Source organism: Molothrus aeneus, chromosome 4 (genome assembly GCF_037042795.1).
Source record: "Molothrus aeneus isolate 106 chromosome 4, BPBGC_Maene_1.0, whole genome shotgun sequence".
In the NCBI taxonomy this organism is placed as follows: Eukaryota; Metazoa; Chordata; class Aves; order Passeriformes; family Icteridae; genus Molothrus; species Molothrus aeneus.
Window position 1 is genome coordinate 23,755,898 of NC_089649.1, and position 20,823 is coordinate 23,776,720.

At 45.5% G+C, this 20,823-nt stretch overlaps 1 long non-coding RNA gene across 1 annotated transcript; it reads right to left on the reverse strand.

Moving 5' to 3' along the window:
* Positions 1 to 2,898: 2,898 nt before the first annotated feature.
* LOC136555941 (uncharacterized) lies at positions 2,899 to 13,992 on the reverse strand. The gene is made up of 3 exons (XR_010783562.1): positions 13,872 to 13,992; positions 3,782 to 3,929; positions 2,899 to 3,284 (listed from the first exon to the last, which is right to left on the reverse strand). It is a non-coding gene; the product is annotated as an uncharacterized lncRNA (long non-coding RNA).
* Positions 13,993 to 20,823: the final 6,831 nt, after the last annotated feature.

The following is a 20,823-nucleotide window of genomic DNA, read 5'->3' on the forward strand; positions in this document are numbered from 1 at the left end:
TGCTGTATGCTCAATGCTACTGTTCACAGCACAGAAGAAAATATTAGTTCATCATAAATAGAAGCAAATGGACCCACATTAAGCAGAAAGCAGCTTACTCTTGTATTGCTGAATCGAAGTGAATAGTATCCTTTGACTCATCTAATGGAGGCCATCACAGAGAAGAGCCTGCTAGGCAGAAAAGAGGAAGTCCAGATCTGGATGAGAAAGCATCTAGTGACACCAGGAGACATCCCTAAAGCTGTGCAAGTGTCAACTACAGCATGTTTCTTTCTTCCAATCCCCTTGCATGTAGTCATATAGCTATCTGGAGTAGAGCTCCCCCTGATCCATCCAAACCACAGAAAAAGCAAATGGGCCCACAGCAAGAGGCATCTTAGCCTTCCCCCTCTCCATAACCACCTCCACTTGTACTCTGAAAACTAAAACTGAGGAAAGCAGAAAATCCAGCTGAGAAAGAACATGGACTAATGTGTGAGTCATGCAGCCGGATACCCTATCTGACTTCTTTGGGATTCTGTTTTTGTCTGGGTACTTTCTAACCACCCAGGATCTACTAGTTGAAAGAATCTACTCTCCATTCATGGAAAGGACTCACCCTAGTTCTAAAGATAAATGAGTACTATTTGCCAGCAGGGAAATGAAGTCTGTCAATGTGTTCAACTGACTGCTACACACTCACAGCCAGAACATCTGCACAGAGATCATTGCACCAGTCAGTTCCTTTTCCACCTGTCTTTCCATCATACTGTAGAGGACACAAGGATGCTCTTCTTTAGGAGCAGACATACATTGATGAAACAATTGTTCCACATCCAAAATGTTGCTCCCGCCTTTCCTCCTTTCCCTAATTGCTTTCCCCAGAATTATCATCCCAACAGAAGCGCATTTCAGCCCACAGAGAGAAGCTCCAGACATGATGGATTTTCCTCCTTCTTCATTCAAGGTCAGCTTCAATCCTAAGGCACTGGCTTATTTTTTTCAACAAAGCATTACAAAACCATGGTAATGGGATCGACCTCTGCCTGCAAGCTGCCAATGACTTCCTGGGTGAGCACCCAGGGAATGGATCCACTCTGGTCCGTGCGCCGCTGGGAGAATTAATTCACTGGAAGAGCATTGCTTAGCTGACTTTCAGCACTTCCATGGGAAAAAAAAAGGGCTTGGCAATGGCTGGCTGAAAACTACAGCTTGCCAGGGGGGCTGGCTGTTGTCAGATGTTGTTAAATCTCACAGTGCTGCAGAGCCACAGCATGTCCCCAGCAGACAGGGTGTTTTTGTTCAACAGTTATGTGGGAGCAAAGTGCACCAAGTACCTTAGGCAAGCATTATTATTAACTCTGATTATTCATCACTGGTTTTGCTATTACTCTACACCTAAGAGAGGGCACAATGACTCAGATCCCAGAAGGCCAGTGAAGGAATGCACAGACCACAGAGCAGGCATGAGCTCATGTCCCAGGCAGGCCCAGCAAGGCAGGTATGGTCCAAAGACCTTGCATGCTGCCTGTAGTCCAGTGCTGACTGCAGAACCCTTCTAGGGCATGAGGCAGGCATGTGAGAGGAGCCTGCATCCCTCCTTTCATGTGATGCAAATCACTGAAAGAAGAGAAAGGGAAAAGGGTTTTCCTGACAACAACACACCACAAATAAGAGTGAGCCAGACTTGTGTGTTAAGCTGCATTTTGAATAAAGTTCAGCACTAATTGTTTCCTCAGAAAAATAAACAAATGAAATGCATGCTGAAACCAGGCCTGTTCCCATTGGCATTTTGGACCCAACTCCTTTCTGAGCTCTAACTTGCAGACACATTCTGTAAGTCCGGAGGATGGAGGAGATGTTTTAATTGCTCTGAACAACATGATGTAGCAGTTAGGGTGGGCCTGCTTGATGCAGATTTTGAAGGCAAATCTCCAGAAGTTCTGTTCCACCTAAATTGCTTTATGATGCTATGATCTTTCCTGCTGGAAACCACACGAAGGGAAAAGCACAATTCCTCCAAATCTGCATATATCTTTTTTTAGCACAGGTCTCTTTAGCCACTAACAGCCAGCACAGGGCTCTCAGGAAGCATACTCTCCTCTCCAAAGAAAGATGCATATGCACCAAGCCTTCCATCAGTGCTCATTAGCACCTTTTGAATGCTCTGTACTTTCCACAATTACTGGATAAGAAAAAAATCAATAACAGTTTCTCTTGTCCTTCAGCTAAACTTATAGAAGGATCACTTTTACACTGGAATGACTCACCTGGCTTTGCAGCCATCCAGCTGCACAGGGATTCCCAGATTCTTCTCTACCGAGAAGATCCAACTTGAATATTTCAAGTCAATAAATACAGAAATTCAGTGCACTTGATTTCAAGTTCCTGGTTTATTAACTCAACAGTATGGTCCAGTTGCCCACGAAGAGGGCTGTGAGCCAAGTTTCCTGACTTGTCAAGGCCCTGGCTGCATATAAACATAGTCACACCCAACGCTTCCATTTCAGCACAGCCCTGGATTTTCCTTTCCTGTTTAAGCTGTGCTATGCTTTTGCTCAGCCACAGATAGGCCCATTCCCGGCCACAGACCTGTGAGTCTGGGCTCTCATCTGCAGGCTGGCCTCTTGAATTGACCTTGGCCAGTTCCTTGACCAGGAACTTGACTGATGATCTTTGCTCCTGGCTGAACTTAGCCCTCATCGAGGCCCACCTTGCCCAGGTGCTGCGAGTACAGAACCGGGGTTTAGTTTTGGGAATGTATGCCAAATCTTTGGCTTTGTCATAAGAAAAAGGATCAACTTTAAAAAAGCCTCAAGATCACAAACCTGGTTCTAACACTGTTTCAGCTTTCAGTTCACCAGGTGGTACCTTTCCTCCATGAAGAGGTGATGGGTTTTTTTGGGCATTGAGGTAAAGTTTCCCAAGGCTGGCAGATTTCTCCCAGGGCTGAAAGCCTTGTTTATCTTTTCCCCCATCAGTGGAGTCAACATTTACAGCTGATGGATTTTTCAAAAAGAGAAAGAAAACAGAAAAGCCAAAACCTAGATTGCTATGCCAGTGTGACAGGTCTAAGTCTTTAGCATTAGATTTGCTTATGAACCTTTTCCCTTGTGTCTGATGGATCATCTGACATGCATGCATCCAAACTCAGGGAGCTGATGTAGCTATTTCCAGATGGGCTTCATCTCATCCCAGGATGGATGTATAAGCTGCGTGGATGATTCATTCTCTTCAGGTCTTTACAGTCTCTACAGTCCCATCATAACCTTCAGAAATGGTGCTTTGTCCTGTTCCAGCACCTGCTGAAAAGAAGCAAGCACGAAAACAGTAATGCCTCATTGCAACAAATCTCATCAAATTTGGATTTGAGATCTTACAGCACGGAGATGTATGTGTGCTACCCTGCCTTCCTTCTGCCACTCAAAAAGTTGAACAAATCAGATTTTAAAGCTAACATAAAATCTTCACTGGAAGGAAAGAGTTAAATTCCAGAGGATTAATCCAAAAAGAAGGACCAGGGTAATCTTTTAAACCTTTTTTTTTTTAATCTTCTTTCCCCAAACCTTTCCCTGAGTCTCTCTTTCTTCATTCTCTTGGAGAACAAAAATCTTTTTCTTGATCAAGGAAATAATAGCAAAAGTGAAGAACTGTCTTAAATTGCTTGGGCAGCAGGAGTGGTTGGTTGAATTAATTGCCTTAACTTTGCCGAAACACCTGGCATGCTGTTTACACCCTGTGAGAAGCACACTTCCATTAGGAACAGAGTAAAGAAGATGAATGAAAATCAGCAAAGACTCACCTGCAGACTTTGGCAAGCAGAAGATCTTTAGCCTAGTCCTGCTGAAACCACCCTGCAAATGCATCTGCCCACACAGGCAGGAGAAACTGCATAAGCAGCCAGAGAAGACAGTGAAGAACCAGAGCCATTGCTATATACCACTTGAACCCTGAAAAGGAGAAATTACTTTCTTGGTTGCAGTACTGACAAAAAAAAAAGGTTTCAGCTGTTTCCTGACTTCTCTTCCATGAGACAGGATGCTCTGTCCACCTCAGAACAACACTGCTCATCATCAAATGGAAGGGATTATTTCTAAAACACAGTGGTGCTTCAAAATTCAGGCCAGGTTTTCTGGCCTTCCCTGTGAGTTGGTATGTGCTTGGTACTCTAAAAGGTAAGGTAACAGGCAGGTGAAGACCTTGGCCTCTCTGACAGATAGGAAGCTCCAGGGAAGGTAACTGGCTGGCTCAGGGACCCCTTATAGACCCACAGCACATCAGCTGTCTCTCCATTTTTGGAACCATTTGTGGAACACACATTCTCCTACAGGCTGTGGATGATACAGCTGTGCAGATGCTGTAGGAGTCATTCTCAAACCTCCTAACTGAAATTCCTCATGCTCAATATTTCCAAGAGGGCAGGGAGGGAGCAGATCTAAAAAAAAAATATTGTAAATAATTTGTTTACCAGTGGAGGGATTTTCTCCCTGCATCTGGCTTTGCCATTATCCTGAGCAGCCCACCAGCACAGAGCAAGCAGAGATGTGTAGCGTGGGTGGGTAGGAAAGGCTTAGCTCATACATCATCCTCAGCTCACTGCTGGGACTGAATGGGGCTTGCTGGCTGCAGGAGATTTAATTAAGAGGAGATGTATGTTGCACTGGGGACAGGGCTCCTGCCTTGGCATGCTGTGTTGCTATTGCACACTTTTGACACGGAACATAAATGTTTTTCCTTCTTCCTAACATCAATTCTTATTCCAATAAAACCAATGCCTGACTGGTCCTGTGAGAGCACAAGTCCCAGTGTATTCCCTTACTGTGATGGGGAATCCATCTTGAGATGCACAGACCCCCTTGTCCCTTTGTTTCTTGACAGGAAGGCTCATGCTGTTCCCCAGAGCCAGCTCCAGGACAGAGCAGCAGGGGCACAGTGAAGCCTGCTGAGGTGTGGAGCCCTGATGGGAAGCCCAGGAACACTGCTTGCTGGGTCACAGCCACTGCCTGAAAGCCACCCCTCCAGCAAGCATTTGCTTCCCCATGTTCCAGTGCACTCCCACACAGGAACACTCATCACGTGCAGGCAGCAAAGCTGAGCTAAAATTAGAAAGAATAATTTCTGCTAGATTAATAAATTAGGGGTGTCTTTTGCAGGACCTTACCCTGTGCATGTTAGGGGGTGTTTTGGCTTCCATTTAGCCATGACGTATCAGTCATTTCACCTTGTGCCTTACCTGATATTTTTCAGCTCTGCCTTTTGTGTCTTTCAGATCGTTCAGCCACCTTCCTTCATTACTGTTATAGCCTAATTAACAATTTCAGTCCCCTTTCTTGAGGGGGCAGCTCATGTGCACAGTTTCTTCATCTGGCTTGTGTAAAGGAATATTCAGAGATAAAATGGTTGTTCTGGAGTGAACACAGGGTAGTGACACCCTGAGAGGACCCTGCTGACACCAAACATCAAGGCCATGGCATACACAGCTGGAGAGCATTAGCAGAGCCCATTCAGAGGTTCGCCTCTCTCAGGGCTGGTTTCTGTTCTTTTTATTGGTGGTAAATTACTTTCCAAGCTCCCCTGTGAACTGAGGAGACACCACTTAATTTTAAAATGATAGATTGTTTGATGACTCTCACTTCCTCTCCGCTCCCTCCCACAGGAGCAGAGTGGAAGCCCCAGTGACCACCACTTTGAAGGCTGTGTTGGCCCCCACATTAAGGTCTATCTTTATCAGAAGCAATCTCTCATTCTCTAAGTGGACAAAGATCTTCCTCTGCCTGGAGATTATTCTCAATGCCATTTTTAATGCAGTCTGTGCTCAGCCAGGGTACGGCAGCTATCAGCTCAAGTTCAAACACCATCAGTTACACTTCTTTTATAGAGAGTCTGTAGCATGCTCCCCAAAAGGCTGGATCCCAGAACCTCCTCTTTTCCAAAACCTTCAGTACAAATGGACTGCCACTTAATTCACCAGGGTGATGGGGAGTCTTCCCACCTGCTTTCAGCCATCTCCTTCAAGCTCAGTATTGTGAAATCCATGGACAGAGTCAGGTCCTTCCAGATGGGGAATCTTTCTCCCTACCTGATATCCAGGAGGGAAGAATTGAACCCCTTCAGGAGATGAGGTACTTGGATTAAAACCTGTGCCTGTGCTGTTCTAAGATATAGATGCCATTTCCTCCAGGAGTGACCTAACAGTAGAGTCCCCTCTTTCCAGAGTCATCTTCTGGCCAGAGAGCAAAGGATGAACTTTTCTTGGGTTCCCTCAGGTCTTCTCCAAGCAAAGGCTAAGCTCTGGGACTATTTCAGAGACATGCATTTCACAGGCAGGGCACCAGGGCACCTGAAAAATCTCCACTACTGGAGGCAATCTCTACCCCATCCCAATCCTTTGGGCTCAGTGAACCCAAGCAGTGCTGGACTCCTGCCTCAGTCTACTTCCCAGAACTATATACAGCAGAGTCAATGCACAGCCCAACGGGACTCATCCAGCAATGGCAGGCATTTTGGTATGCACCCCTTGGTACCAGCTTTGACCTCTTTATCTCATTCTCATCAACCCACTCTTCCTAAAGCACAAGCCAAAAATAGACAGTGGCGGTGACTCAGAAAGGGAAAGAAGAGTCATTCTGACTCAAATACCAAGGTGGGCCTCCAGAGGATGGCACATGGGACCCTGCACCAGCACTTGCAGCTCCCCATGTCTCAGCTGCCAAAGTTCCCTCCCTAGGGACTGCAGCATGCTGGAAATGCTGCTGCTCATCTCTCCAGCAGCGGAGGTGATGCTCTGCTGACTCTGTAGTGTGCCTCAAAGGCATCACTGCCTCAATAGGTCTTGACCACGGCCTGAAATCTGAGTAGCTTTATCTGGGCTGGGAAATAATGTGGGCCAAGGTTCCCTCTCTGGCCTGGAGCAGCACAGCAGAATTTACATCCATACAACTAAACTCTCTTGTCTGTCTATCCATCCAGGGAGTATTCCCTGACTGCTCTTTCACCTGAACCAGAGCCAGGCAGTGCTGCAAGCTGGGACAGCCAGAGCCAAGACAGAGATGTGGATGGATTCACAACTAAGCTCACAATCCAGTTCTAATTAGGAAAGCCAAGCTTATAGAGCACTTGTATTTAACTTTCCTAAGCTGGTCTGACTCTTGTTAGCACCAGTGGCCCTGCAAACAAGCATCTTGTCTTCAGACATCATTCCACTGCTCTTCTTTCTGAAGGCACAGCTGAATGGGAGGCTTTTCCTTGGGAAAGAGAAGATAATTTGTAAAAAGGATAAGAAACATTCTCCTAGAAGGAGAGAGCAGACCTCCATTCAGTTCAGACCTCAGTTCTCCCATCAGGGAGGCAGGCTCACCTGCAGCAAGGAAAGCAGGTCCCCAGAGGATGCAACTACATCCTCACCTCTTGCAGGAATACAGTTGGTTTCCCTTGTTTTCCTCACCATCTGAAACACAGCCCACAGCAGTGCTAGCTCCTCTGACTACTTGTAAAAGGTCAGCAGAGGTCAGTCCATGGGTGAAGGAGTTGAGGACTCCTCTGGCTCCATTGATACTCATCTCATCTATTTAAATGCCCTTTTTTGCAAACTGGAGACCACAACTGAGGAAGTATCTGCCCCAGCCATCACCTCCCTTCAGCAGAAGCCAACAGAAAATTTCTCCTTTGAATTAGTTACAGCAGCACTGAGACCGATTTTGTGTCCATGATCACCCATAGTTCCTTCAGCCCCTTCCACTCTGGAATTGCTCTGCCCAAAACATTCAGAATCAAGATGCTCTTTGCATCCTCCAAAACACTAAAACATCTGTGGTCTGAGCTGAGCAGACTTACCCACTCAGACTCTCTGCTTGATGCTTTACAGCAGGAGGTTTTGACTCAAAAAAAAAAAAAAAAAAAAAAAAAGATAGCTTTGATCAATGCAACCCCTAGTTAGACCTAGGAAAGCATGACCCTGAGCTGACTTTCTTCTACCAAATAGCAAATACTGCTTCAAAGCAGAAAGAGTCCTGAAGATGTCAGAATTTTTTTAATCCATCATTTTGCCTCACCTTGTTCTGGGAAAGAAGCAACTCATCTGAGCTGCAATTTTGCAAGTACATCAAGCCAGGGCCAGGCAGGCACCAAGGACATAGCTGCTTGAGTGAATAATGTATTCCTAAGGATCAACCCCATCTTTTAAATGGAAATATCAAGGAAGTACCTGTGCTCCTTTCTGCAATCAGACCAGTGTATCTCTTTCAGGTAAAGAAACCAAACTGCTGCCCAGTTCATTACTCTGTGCAGAACCACAGCCAAAGGCTTTCCCACCAGCTGGCAGTCCACACCCATGCAGGCAATGTGCAGGCACTGTAATGGCTCTCTCATGGTTGTTTTTCCTGACTTTTCAGAAGTCAGCAGCATCTAACATATCTCAAAGACCAGGTCCTCTGATTTATAAAGAGCACCTGTCCAGGGCCACTGTTCTTTAATTTAAAAAGCCATTTAGTGTCTGATGACAACAAATGGATCAATATTTTTAAGGTGCTGCTGAGTAACAACAACAAAAAAAACCCAAAACAACTTGAAATACACACAGATCACTTCTCTCAGGAAATCAGAGAGTTTCCAGAAGTTTACTTAATTCAGCAATTTTGGAGCAGTATTCCTGGTCATACCAGTGGTGGATACATGTGCACACAAGTGCATTCCTCTGATTTGTCTCTGACCTTGGTTATGCCAGAGTTAATCCAAGTTTGTCCACTGCTGGCCTGGAGGGGCTTTACACTGATGCTGTGATTACAAGAGTTTCCTCTGAGAACCTTATCATCCACAAAAGCAGCACACAGCAAAGCAAAGCACATCAACTTTCTGCAGTGCATTTGTCACCCCTTCTTGTGACACCCTGGTTTTGAGCATGAGCCAAGCCCTCACCACGGGTGTAATTGACTCTGCAGTCTATTCAGATGGACATATACTTGCTTTTGTCTTGTTATCTGCAGGTTAACCACAGCTGACCCTTAGCATTCTCCCCTGTGCACAAAGGACTTTCAGCTTCTGTGGTCTGGAAATGTGACACAAAGATTTGCTGCTAAAGGGAATCTAAGCCTCTCACAAGGCTCTCAGTGCCCAGGAGAGCACATCACTCCTTCTCCTTACTCTCCCACTGCACTGGCTTATAATTAGCACAGTCCAGCTAATAAAGTGGTGTCTGATTGCAGTCAGGCTTCTGGAGACTATTTATGGGTGAGACCACACACCTAACTGCTCTTCCTTCACTCAGTCTGATGTTCAATGCACTTACCCCATGCCATTTCTCATTTCAGCAGACCAATACAAAAGTCATGCATTTTGCATCTCAACAGCATGTTAGAAAGTGAGAGAGGTGGAAAGAAATCAAAATCTTTTTACTGTGCACCTAGGAGTTACAACAACAAGGGTCATCACCTGAGACATCGTCTCGGGTGGAGGGAGGGCTGACGATCCCTGTAGGTGCCTCTCACAGTCTGGTGTAAGACTTCCTTCAGGATTGTCATTTTACTCACTGAATGTCTTCCCCAGTCATCCTAGGAAATGGCCATCACTCAATCCTGACCCACAGATAAGGGAACAGACTCGAGGGCAACACACTGGCTAGGGGAAGAAGCAACCCCTTGCCCAGTTTATATCTTTCCCAAGGTTTACACAGCAGCCGAGCAGGATGGTTGAAGATCTGCCTGATGGCATTTTTTGGGTTTCTGATCTTCTCACTTCCCTCTTTACTTGCTTGCCAGGTGGAAGACATTATCAGGGGAGGCAAGGGAAGGCAACTGAAGTGCTGAGCTCCCACAGTAAAAGAGGCCATAACTCAGGCAAGCAACCTCCCAACATCTCACATCTAAGGAACACCCCTGAGCCTATCTATTTGCTCCTCACACCATCCCTTTCCAACTGAAAGCTTGAGTTGCCACCTGGAAAAGAATTCCTGAGAACAGGCCTTCTGGGCCACTGGGAAGTACCTGGGGAGAGCGAGGCTGCCATTGCTCATGAAAATTGTCCTGGCTGAGGCCCTGACATTTTGTTCCTCTTCCTGACACAGACTTGACATACATGCAGCGTTGAACCATCATGGACCACCAGCCTGACCTGGCACATGCAGAGAGATGCATGCCCCTGCTCATCCCTGAAACTGAAAACGGAAAACTGCACCTGGAAGAACTCAGGGTTTCCCTTGCTTTGGAAAAGCTGCTTAATCCTGTTTGTTTTGTGTGAAACTTCTTACCAAAGAAAAGGTCTAAAATTAATTAACTTAAAGAAATCAAAGGCTGAAATGTCTTATATCTCAGGTACCCATAATGCAAGCTGGCATGTGTACTTAATGGTTTTTGAATGTATCAGAAAAGGAAAAGCCACAGGCCTGATATCATTAAAGACAATAAATCCATCCTAGGAAAGACAACAAATTTAATCTGGTTCTAACATTTCTGATTAGCTTTTTTCCTTAGGAACACTTTGATTATTGGAATCTTGCCCTTTTACTCACTGATTATTTAATGCAATTAATACTCATTTCAACTTTGCCATTGAGAGCATATTTTCATTTGCTTTTACAAGCAGAAAGCTGATGTCTGCTCTAATCAAAAGATGCACTCCAGGCATGTGAAATACAGTACTACAATGTGCATTACAAGGATCAATGATAAATTACATGAACTCCTTATCTCCAGGAGGGATTTATTACTGAGTTAAAAGGAACAAATGGTTATAGCAAGAGATGGTTTGTTTTCTCTTGCTGATTTATGCAAAAGGTCTGTGCTGGCACTCACTTAAATGAAAGTGTTAAGGAAAGAATACAGTGTCACATTAATTCATATAGAGAAAAGCTGTGCTGCATATAGAAGGGATGCTAACAATCCTGTTTTCATCATTTGGTTCAGTTAGTTGCTTCTACCAGAAAGATAAAAAAAAGGTAGGATTGTTAAATGTGGAGGGAAATTGAAAGAACAATATAAAAAATGCCACGGAGAAAAAAAAATGTAGAAAATATGTTTTAAAAGCAAAGAAAAAAAGCATGGATTCAAAGTTACTCTGAAAAAATTTCTATCTCATCATGACATTTTTCACTTCCTTGTCTCATCCTTAAGACCTTTTCATTATCATTCCAGCCAAGCTGGAAGAGAAGAGCAAAGATTCACCATAACCTGGAGAATAATTGCCTGATTTCCTCCCCTCATCATTGCTGCTCTCAGCAGGGCTTGAACAAGACCTGATACCTTTGGCTAAGACCTCTACAGCCTTTATTCCCACCATGGACACCCAGAAGAAATCCAAGCTCTCCCTCAGTTGCCTTGCACACATAGGCAATGCTTCAGGGCAGTCCTGGTTGTTGGATGCATGTGCTGCAGTCTGGCATTTGGACTGCAGCAAACACTCAGGTCAGCTAACACACCATGACCACAAACGCTGCAGGATATTAACATCTTGAAAAGATCACACCTACTTGTAACTTTGACTGGGGAACATCAAAAATCCAATTTTTCTTAGGTTCAACAGAACTGTCACGTGGTAGGGAAAATCAGTATATGATTTCTGTTCCACCTCTCTGTGAGTCTTCACGTGCCTTTCTGAGCCAACCTGTATTTCTGCAGTGTACCTCATCGTTTTCTAACCACTGGACTGGACATTCACCTAGGAAGCCATTCCTGGCTCCCTGCCATCATTTTGCAGTAATGAACTCTTGCATAGGAAGTTGCTTCAGCCCCAGGCTGAGGTCTCTCCTGGAGTAAATTCTGCCTTGTCTCTTAGATGGCATCAATCATTCATAGCCTTGTCCTGCTCTGAGCATCTGCTTCCCATTCTCTTCCTTAGTTTCCTCTTGATTAATTGATGAAATTGTTAAGTGTGGTTGCCTCAGAAACTGCCATTTCCTTAAGCACTTTTGGCCCCCTTTATGGCAGAAAGCAGGAAATCTTCACAGGAACCCTGAAGGGACAGAAAGGTTGAATAGGAGTCACCCTTCACCAGGACAACACAGGCTAAGACACCAGAATAAATCCTGGCTGTTCCCAGGCTGCCATGGTGTCTAAGGGCAGAGGGCACAAGGAAGGGAAGAACCATGTCCTTTTCCTGTCATAGCCCACATCCAAGTGACAAATACGCCATTCTCCAGGCAGTTTTCCCTCAAACAATGTCTACAGCAGCTCTCAAACTCCTACCCATGGCATCATATGGGCAGCATGAAGGCTGGTGCAGGTGCAAGTGGGCAACATGGCACAACCACTGCCTGCCCTCTTCCACTCATGCTGGTCAGCACCTGAAGTCCCTGGCTGCAAGAGCTCAGTGCTCCAGGGGTGCTTGCGTGTGATCAGCCCCTGAAACAGGGAAACTCACCCCCAGGAGAGATGCAGCTGATGTGAGCACAACAGCATGGCAACTTCTCCGGGAGCCCATGGCAATTCTCCTCTTCCAAACATCTCCAGCACCAGCACAGTGATGGTTTGCAAAGAGGAGCTGGGGGCAGAAACTAGGGTGATATTAAAGCCTATCTTCACCTGAGAAGCTGGGAAAGAGGCCCTGGAGAGCCTGAGCCTCAGGTCTGTGGTGTTTTCTCCCTCTCCAACACACCACGTCATGCTTACTGCAAGGCCCAGGCTGCACCAAGAGAACTCTGCAGCATGATCCCAATTCTGCCTCCCAGGGTTGCCAGGGAATCTGTTCCATCCAACCTTTGCAAAGGCACCAGGCATGCCTACCCTGTGCTGAAGAATGAGCATGGAGTTTAAGGACATGGTGAGATAACAGACAACATGGGGACTCTATCATAAAACTTGGTTTCTGGGCAAGGTTCATTACAAGAGAGCAATTGAGACAAACACAATGAAAACAACAGTCTCATGGCAGAACTTCATCACTCCTGAGAGCCTTCTCTGGATGCATTCTGGCTTCACTCCTGCTGGGGACAGGAACCAGTGTCAGGAAGACCCCAGAGCAGATGCACGCTGGGGATCCTCTCTCCTTTAGCACAAAAAGGAGGAGCTTTCACTCTTCATCTCACTGCTATGATTCAAAGCTATTAGTGCCAGTGCCTTTCTGCCATCCTTCCTTTTCAGAATTGTTTGCTGATCACTGTCAAGGTCTTATGATATGCTGTTTTATTAGGCTGTCTCTGATTTTATTTGACTGAAAGAAAGAGAAAACAACATTCTGGCAGCCCAGAGATGCTTATGGTCCCACTAGCTTTCACTCACAGAAGCAGAATAATCACTGAAAATGGGGCTCACTTTCTACTTGACATTAAAAAGTAAGTGCTACAACCACTAGAAGCTGATGAGAGATGATACAAGATAGCAAAATCATTGAATTTTGGTATTAGTCAGCAGAGATGTTGCAAGTCACAGAATGGGTCAGGTTAGAAGGGATCACAGTGGGTCATGTGGTCCAACCTCCCTGCTCAAGCAGGGTCATCCCAGAGCACATGGCACAGGATTGTGTCCAGAGGGTTCTCCAGTGACAGAGACTCCACAACATCTCTTGGGCCATGTTTCACCTACACATTAAAGAAGTTATTCCTCATATTTCAGTGGAAATTCCTGTGCATCACTTTCTGCCTGTTGCCTCTTGTCAAATGGCTCAGCACTACTGAGAAGGGCCTGGCTCCGTCCTTTTGGATGACCCTCATCAACTTTTCTTTCTGGAGCAGGCACTCCTTCAACCATGGGAGACCTCTGGATGAGTCTCAGAAGGCACAAACACTGGTAAGTCACCTGCCCTGGCTGTGTATGGGAGGTGGTTTGTACCAGGGGCAAAATCAACTATTTAGCTCTCAGGAGCAGCTGAAATCAGTGGAGAGGGAAGTGAAATTAAGCAGCCTGGTGTATGCATAGGGAGTGCTGGCTTGAGAACCAGGAGTTCAAATTTCTAGGTTTGCCACTCACCTTGGTAGTCTTGGTCTCTTCTTGCAGTCTCTCCTCTGGCTGCACAATCTTTGGGCCAGGACTGCTTCCCACTCAGCATATTCACTCCCCACAGCACTCTGAACAGCAAGACACCAAACCTACTGTAAACTGAAAACAAATAGGAAAATATGTGCCAGAGCTCCCCTAATGCCCAGCAGCAGTAAGTGCTCAGCCTAGGGAACACAGGCTTGCTGAAGGAAAGAAGAACCTGCCTAGTTTAGAGGAAGAAATCCATGACAATTCTTTAATGAGGATTTCAGGGGATACAAATTGTTTCCTGGGCAATGGCTAATGACTAATAGAGACCCCAGAAACAACTCACAGCACCTTCTTATTTCCTGTGGCCTGTAATCACAGTTGTTATTTTCATCCTTCTAAGTAGTATAATGGACAATTGCATTCACATTTTCACTTTTTTCTTTTTTTTTTTTTTTTGCCAGAGATGTCACCACTCCTGGTTTTTTTTCTATTAACATAGAAAAGCAAGATTTCTTCCCCTCTGATTGCTTCAGTTCCCAACTAATGTAAAGAGGCAGAATCCAGTGAAAAGTTTATTAGCTAACCTCTCTGGAGAATCAATTTAGCATAGTTCTGCATGATAAAGCTTTACTTCTTTTATTTTTCCTTAAATAAAAAAAAAAGCTAGGAAAGAGAGTTGTTTTAAATTTATGAGCTGATGCGACAGTGAGTAATGGTGAATCACTGTTTAATATTTTAGTCAACAATCTGCAAGGTGAGCTGTACTCCCATTTCATATTTCTAGAGCTAAGAAGTCACCTCAAATATCATGAATAAAATCAGTCTTGCATCAACCCAAAAAGCTGTATTCAGCACCCAATCGTTGTCCACCCAGAGATCTCAAACACACAGGAGAAAACAAGCACAACTATAAGCCGAAGTAGGAGGGTGAATAACACACTGAATAAAAGAAGCTGCAAAGATGAAGCTGGCTTTTTTGTGAGCTCTCAGTGATTCTGCAGGCAGAGTTGGAGGGAAAAGCACTTTCCTGGCTGTGCATGGAGGACAGTGGTTATCACTGTCTTTGTGCTGGCTTGCAATTGTCTTGTCTTGTACTTCCAACAGCATTCCCAGCGCTACAGAGGCACTAAACCTCAGGCCAGCTTGGGATTTTCCAGCCAGTTTCCCAGGGAAATGGGGACAACACAAGCTTTTCTCTCCAGATACTTCTTCCCCCAGCCCAGTGACATAAGCAGAATGTCTCTGTGTCTTGGTGTCACATGCACCCAGGAGAAAGCAGTGCTTGCAGGGGGGAGGACACAGCGTTGTCCCGTGCAGAGCAGGCTTGTCAGCACTGGGACACCTGCAGATCCACACAACCAGGGAACACACACCTTGTGCAGGTCCATCACCTGCAGATCCACACAACCAGGGAACACACACCTTGTGCAGGTCCATCACCTGCAGATCCACACAACCAGGGAACACACACCTTGTGCAGGTCCATCACCTGCAGATCCACACAACCAGGGACAGCACTGGAGCAGAGAGTCTGCAGAGCCAGATGAATTCCTTCTATGGGAGGTCTCCCACTGGGAACAACCCAAAGATACCAGCATCCCAGGTAGCTCAGGAAAGCTTTCCTTGGACCTGCTGTTTCCAAATTTCCCCTTCTTCCTGCTCCCAGTGCTGAACTCCTCCTCAGCCTCTGGGTCTTAGCTGTTTCTATGATAGCATGGTCTCTCCAGACTGGCTACTGAACTCTCTCTCACCCACTGCTCATACCTAGCCATCTGCTGCCATTGATCAGAGCTGTCTCCCTATCATGTACCACCAGCAAAAACAGGCTCTAGGCCCTGTGTCTCAGTCTGTCTTTCTCCAAGGGCATCTTCAAGCTCCTTCCCTTGATTAATGCATGTTAAGACTGACTAATTTCATACCTTCCCTTGCTGTAGCTGCTTTACAGTAGGGAAAAATGCAATTTCCTCTCACTTGTCAAGTACCATGAGTTTGTGAACCATGACAATGTACATTGCTACTGCTGCACACAGCCTTCCCCTCCCCCAGTCTAATGGAATGTGAATAGTGGTTTTGCAATAAATGTGAAGTTATTGAATGACTACAGAGAAGGGTACCAAGAGCCTCTGTGACCCTGCAGAAACAGAGCTCTCTGTATAGCCTGGGCAGAGCACAACTGCTCCAAAGGAAACTGTGTCAGTTGCCTTGGGGCTGATTTCTATGGAGAGGGGAAAACCCTCATGCTTTTCATTCCTTTTTTATATCTGGAGGAAGATCTCTTATGTCCCTTATCTTTACATTATTGCAAATGACAGAGCAACTGACACATCCAGCTCCTTCACACTGCTCCATACACATGAACAAGTAATTTAGCCTCAATATTGGTTTGCAGACCTTTCTACCACAGCACCTGCTTCAACCACAATGCAGCAAAATGAGACCTCAGCATGAAGTCAATGGTCCTTCTTTCTCTCCTTAAAAATAGCCAGGTTCATACTGTGTTATGGATTTTGGAAAGCTTAGGTGAGCTGACTTTGATCAGAAGGATGTCTCCCTCACTTTTCATGCCAATGGTTCACCCACCCACCTGTTAAATAGCACACAAGCTTTATTTGCCATAGCTATGTCTCATTTTTTATTGGACCTGACCCTACAAGCTGAAGGAGCCTTCTGGCATGTAATGTCTCATCTCTTACAACACATGGAGACACCATGTTCAGGTCACCGTCTGGACTTCTCACCCAGCTGGTGAGATTTGGCACTGGTCTAGTGCTAAAGAAGTTCCTGATATTATGGCAGGATACATGCCTCAGAGATATCATCTGGCACTTAGAAAAGTGTAGATTTATTTTCTGAATCCTCTGGTTCCTCCATAAAAATTCAAAAAGCTTGTTCATAAGCTTGAAGGACACATCTTGAAGGACAGAAACAGAACCAAACCAAATATTCAAATAAGTACTTTCTTTTGTGTTTTCCAGGTCCTCCAAGTGAAGCAAAATAAAGAACAAGAGAGCTTTCCACCCTCTCAGTTTTTCAGACATAAAAGATCTTGAAGCAAGCACATTTTCCTGGTTTTTGAGTTGAGAGCAGCAAAGGAAAGAGTTGGTAGAGAAAAAGAGAGTATGTTCTCTATCTCTTTAACATGTAGGGGAAAGAACTTTATGGATTTTTAAAAATGAACATGAAGCTCTGTTACTTTGGTCCATTCCCCAGGTTGTATGTGCTTTGGAGCTTCTTCTCAAAGCCCTCTATTGATGCCACTCTCCAGGCATTCACACACTCTGTGCTGCATGGTGTGGGTGACAGTGACCACACAGTGAGAGAAGGGTCCCCATCTTCATGCTACAGCAACCCCCTTTTCTCACTGAATCCACTGCAAGGCAGGAGTGAAAAAAAAAAAAAAAAAAAAAAAAGAAAAAAAAGAAAAAAGGGGTGAAAGCACTACCATAAAGCTCCAGTTCTGCCAGGAGAGTCCAGCATGTGAGTGGGAAAGACACCCTCCTACCAGGATGTTTGGCCATTTTGCTTCCCTGCATTTGTCTGAATCTCTTACTGCTCCCCTTTCTGCACTCATCCGCTGTAACACACAGAGCTGCGATCTGAGCGTCTCGTGTGTATTCATCAGCGCTTCTGAGCAGATGATTCACCTACCCCTCTTTATAATTTTATCTCCCATCAGCTGCAAAGTCAAAGTCTGAATAATGCACCATTGTTGTTTTCAGGAGCAGGCTTGTCACTGTGATAGGAATGACACCAGGAGAAAGATATGACTTGAATCAAAACAGAGGGTCGGCAGGTAGCATCCTAAAGCTCCAGAACCGGCAGGTTAAAAATAACAACAATGGAATCGTGTCTCCTAACAATGGGGAGGAAAATAATAATAATAATAAAGAACACAATAGCCTTGGCTGTGGCACTGCGTGGGAAGATGAAGGTGTATTGTCTGTTCTGGGCAGAAAGTAAACTGTGCTGCTGGTTTTACATCCTTTACAACCAATTCTATCTACACCCAAGCTGTGCCTCCTCCCTGGCTCCCTGCTGCTGCATCTGGAAGAGCTATCCTGTCTCCAAAAGAGGAGCTTCAAGAGGGACAGCTGCCCTGAGGGCCAGCAGCTGCCCAGCTGCAGGAGTCAGGGACAGGGACAGAGAGCCCATCTGTGACAGATCCAGCTCAGGCTCTACCATGGGTTGTTAATCCATGAAGGTGTGCAGAAGAATGGATTAACTCCTGTGGCAGGGAAATCTGACATAGTTCTGAGTGATGCACCAGAGACTGAGGTTTTCTGTATGTTTAGCAAACACCAGTGGGGTTTGCTCTACATCAAAGTGCACTTCCGTCACAGATGGGCAAGGAGCAGCTCAGGTATCAACAGTCAGGTATCAACACTGCCTTGCAGCTCGCTGGAGCTAAGCTGTGCTCCCCCAAGCATCATTGTGCTTTTTGTTTGCCTCAGAGCATCTCCCCAAGTTCATAGTAATATCATCTTCTGCCGGTTCCAGCAAGGTCTAGGCTGGTCCTTGGAGGTCAGAACCCTCAAAGATGGGCCTAAAGATTTAAGGCCTGGCCCAGTTCATGGCTTCTTTTGACAATGGTGGCCACTGCCCTGAGATGTCTAATCCTGCCCACCATTTCCATTGCATTAATCCTGAAGTTTGTGGGATGCAGGGAGCAGAATCAGTGAAATAATATTGCTCAGTGTGTAGATATATATGTGTGTGTGTGTAATCAGCTCTCCAAACTGTGCTTTGGTAAAGGGAGATGAAGGGAAGCAGGAGGATATACTCAGGGGAAAAGGAAATCTATGCTACTTCAGGCAGCAAGACTTGTCAAACTATTTCCTAAGTTAGAAAGTGGCCCCTCAGCTCCACCTGTAGTTAGAGGAGGAGAAAAGGATGTAGAACAGCTCCCGGGCTGGGCTCTGGCTCACAACCATCCTCCCTGGAGGCAACATATGATAAACATCTTAAAAGAAGGAGGTGGTGTGAACATCCTCCCACAGTGGCGAGAAATCACTCCCTGCTCTGAGCTGTGGTTCTGCATGGGCTGGATTGATCCATCAGTCCCATTACCATCAGCACACCCATAATCCCCTCCAGTATGCGCCAGCCTTGGTGATTACGAATCCTCAGCACTTCCTGTAGGCAGCTGCATCATGCACCCCTTGCTACTCTGTGGCATGAAAGAGAGAGTAACCTGAGAAACAATGGCTTGCTTAATTTAACCACCTGGTGTTCTTGGAAAATGCAAGCTTTGAAACACAAATTGGCTGCGAAACAAACATCCCACAAGGACGTCCAAGAATTGGCATGCTCCTACATGAGGTGCTCAGGAAAATATAACAGTGTGTTATCCTGCTCCACACAGCCCAAAATTCATCCCTAAAACCAAAACAAATACTACTCTAATAAAACAAGCTCTGAAAGCAGTTTTTCTGGTATAGCCTACAAAACAGTCACCTTTTAACCTCCTGTGTCCATCAGGATCACTTACTACCTTCCTAATGATCAACAGAGCAAAGCTGTCAGGTGTGTATCATGTAGACCAGGCCAAGAGAAATCTGAAACAGGCCAGGTGAAGCTCCATCCACTGATGTGACTGTTGCCTGTTCACCACAAATGTGGCACATCCAAGAAATCACATCTGCACTTATTTCCTAATGAGAGCCATCCTGCAAGGCAAACTAGAGCCACAGTATTTACTATATTCCTTTCTCCTTAAAATAATTTCTCCCTTTGCCTTAAAATTCCTAGCAGACTTCCTCTTATTCTTTGTTTGGTAAAGCCAGTATTGACTGCTCAGAACATGCTCTGGCTAAAAACCTCCCTAACCCCTAATCACCGGGCCAAATCATCTTGTAACACAACCATTCCAATGGAGAGCCCATCATTCACTAATTTCTGAGGTTCCTCTGCCTTCTGGGAGAAGTCTCTGTGGCATAGGAATCCTCTGTAAGGGAGGGATCTGTTTCTGTTCTTTTGGCTGATGGATGTGGTGCTGATCACCAGCTGCAGTTCCCCTGCAGCAACTGTCTCCAAAAATTACTGTTTTTGGAAACACAGTCTGCTGGCAGAAAGTAAATGGGTTACTTTTTCTTGAGAAGAGCCCACCAGCAGATAAGGATCTGCCTTAGTTTACTGTCTGCTAATTCACCTCAAATCCATAGGAAGCTCAGCTAACAGCCAACAAAGACCAGCACGAGCAGTGAGTACGTGCAGGGTTTCCAAGCCATGCCACAGAGATAAATAGAGATGCCCAGAGATAAATACTGAAAAGACAAGGATTTTGCAGCTACTGAGAGAGCAGGTCAAAGCACACCCCATCTGTGCTCCATTTTCTGCAGAGAATCTCCAAAACAGTGCTACAAGGTCTTCAACCTCCTCCATCTGCTGCCCGCGCTGGCTGCCTGGACTGCAACAAATGTGTTGCCACTTCCAGCACCCAGCAGTGATTGATGCTGTGTTAAGAGGACACCAGTGGTTCCGGTCTATTTACATTTCCAAGGAGCTTGGCTGGGTTTTGTGCTGGCGTTTTCTTTTGGTATACCAGCTGTGGGAGAGCAAAGGGGACAGAAATTACTGTGATGCTCAAGCGAGGAAATGCTACTGTTGAGAAAACATCCTATTTATGCCACATTTTAAAAGGAGCCCATCTTTAAGAGTTTTAAAGAGCTGCCACCGGCAACAAATGAGGCTGCTAATTTGGCCTGGCAAGCAGCGTTTGCTAAACACCATTTCAGGTTTTAATTCATCACATGTAGATTTGGAATTGGAATTCTCCTAGCAAAACCATCATCAGTGTGTTTTTGCAATTCCAGCTCCCTTTCTTTTCACATCAAGTCTCCCTCTCTCCCTCTGTCTTCCACAGCTGTCAGCTGTCACCAGCCAGGAAGGCAGATGAGCCAGTCACAGCCCTCAGATCTGATCCAATCTCCTGTAAAACAGATGCCCAGGCCCC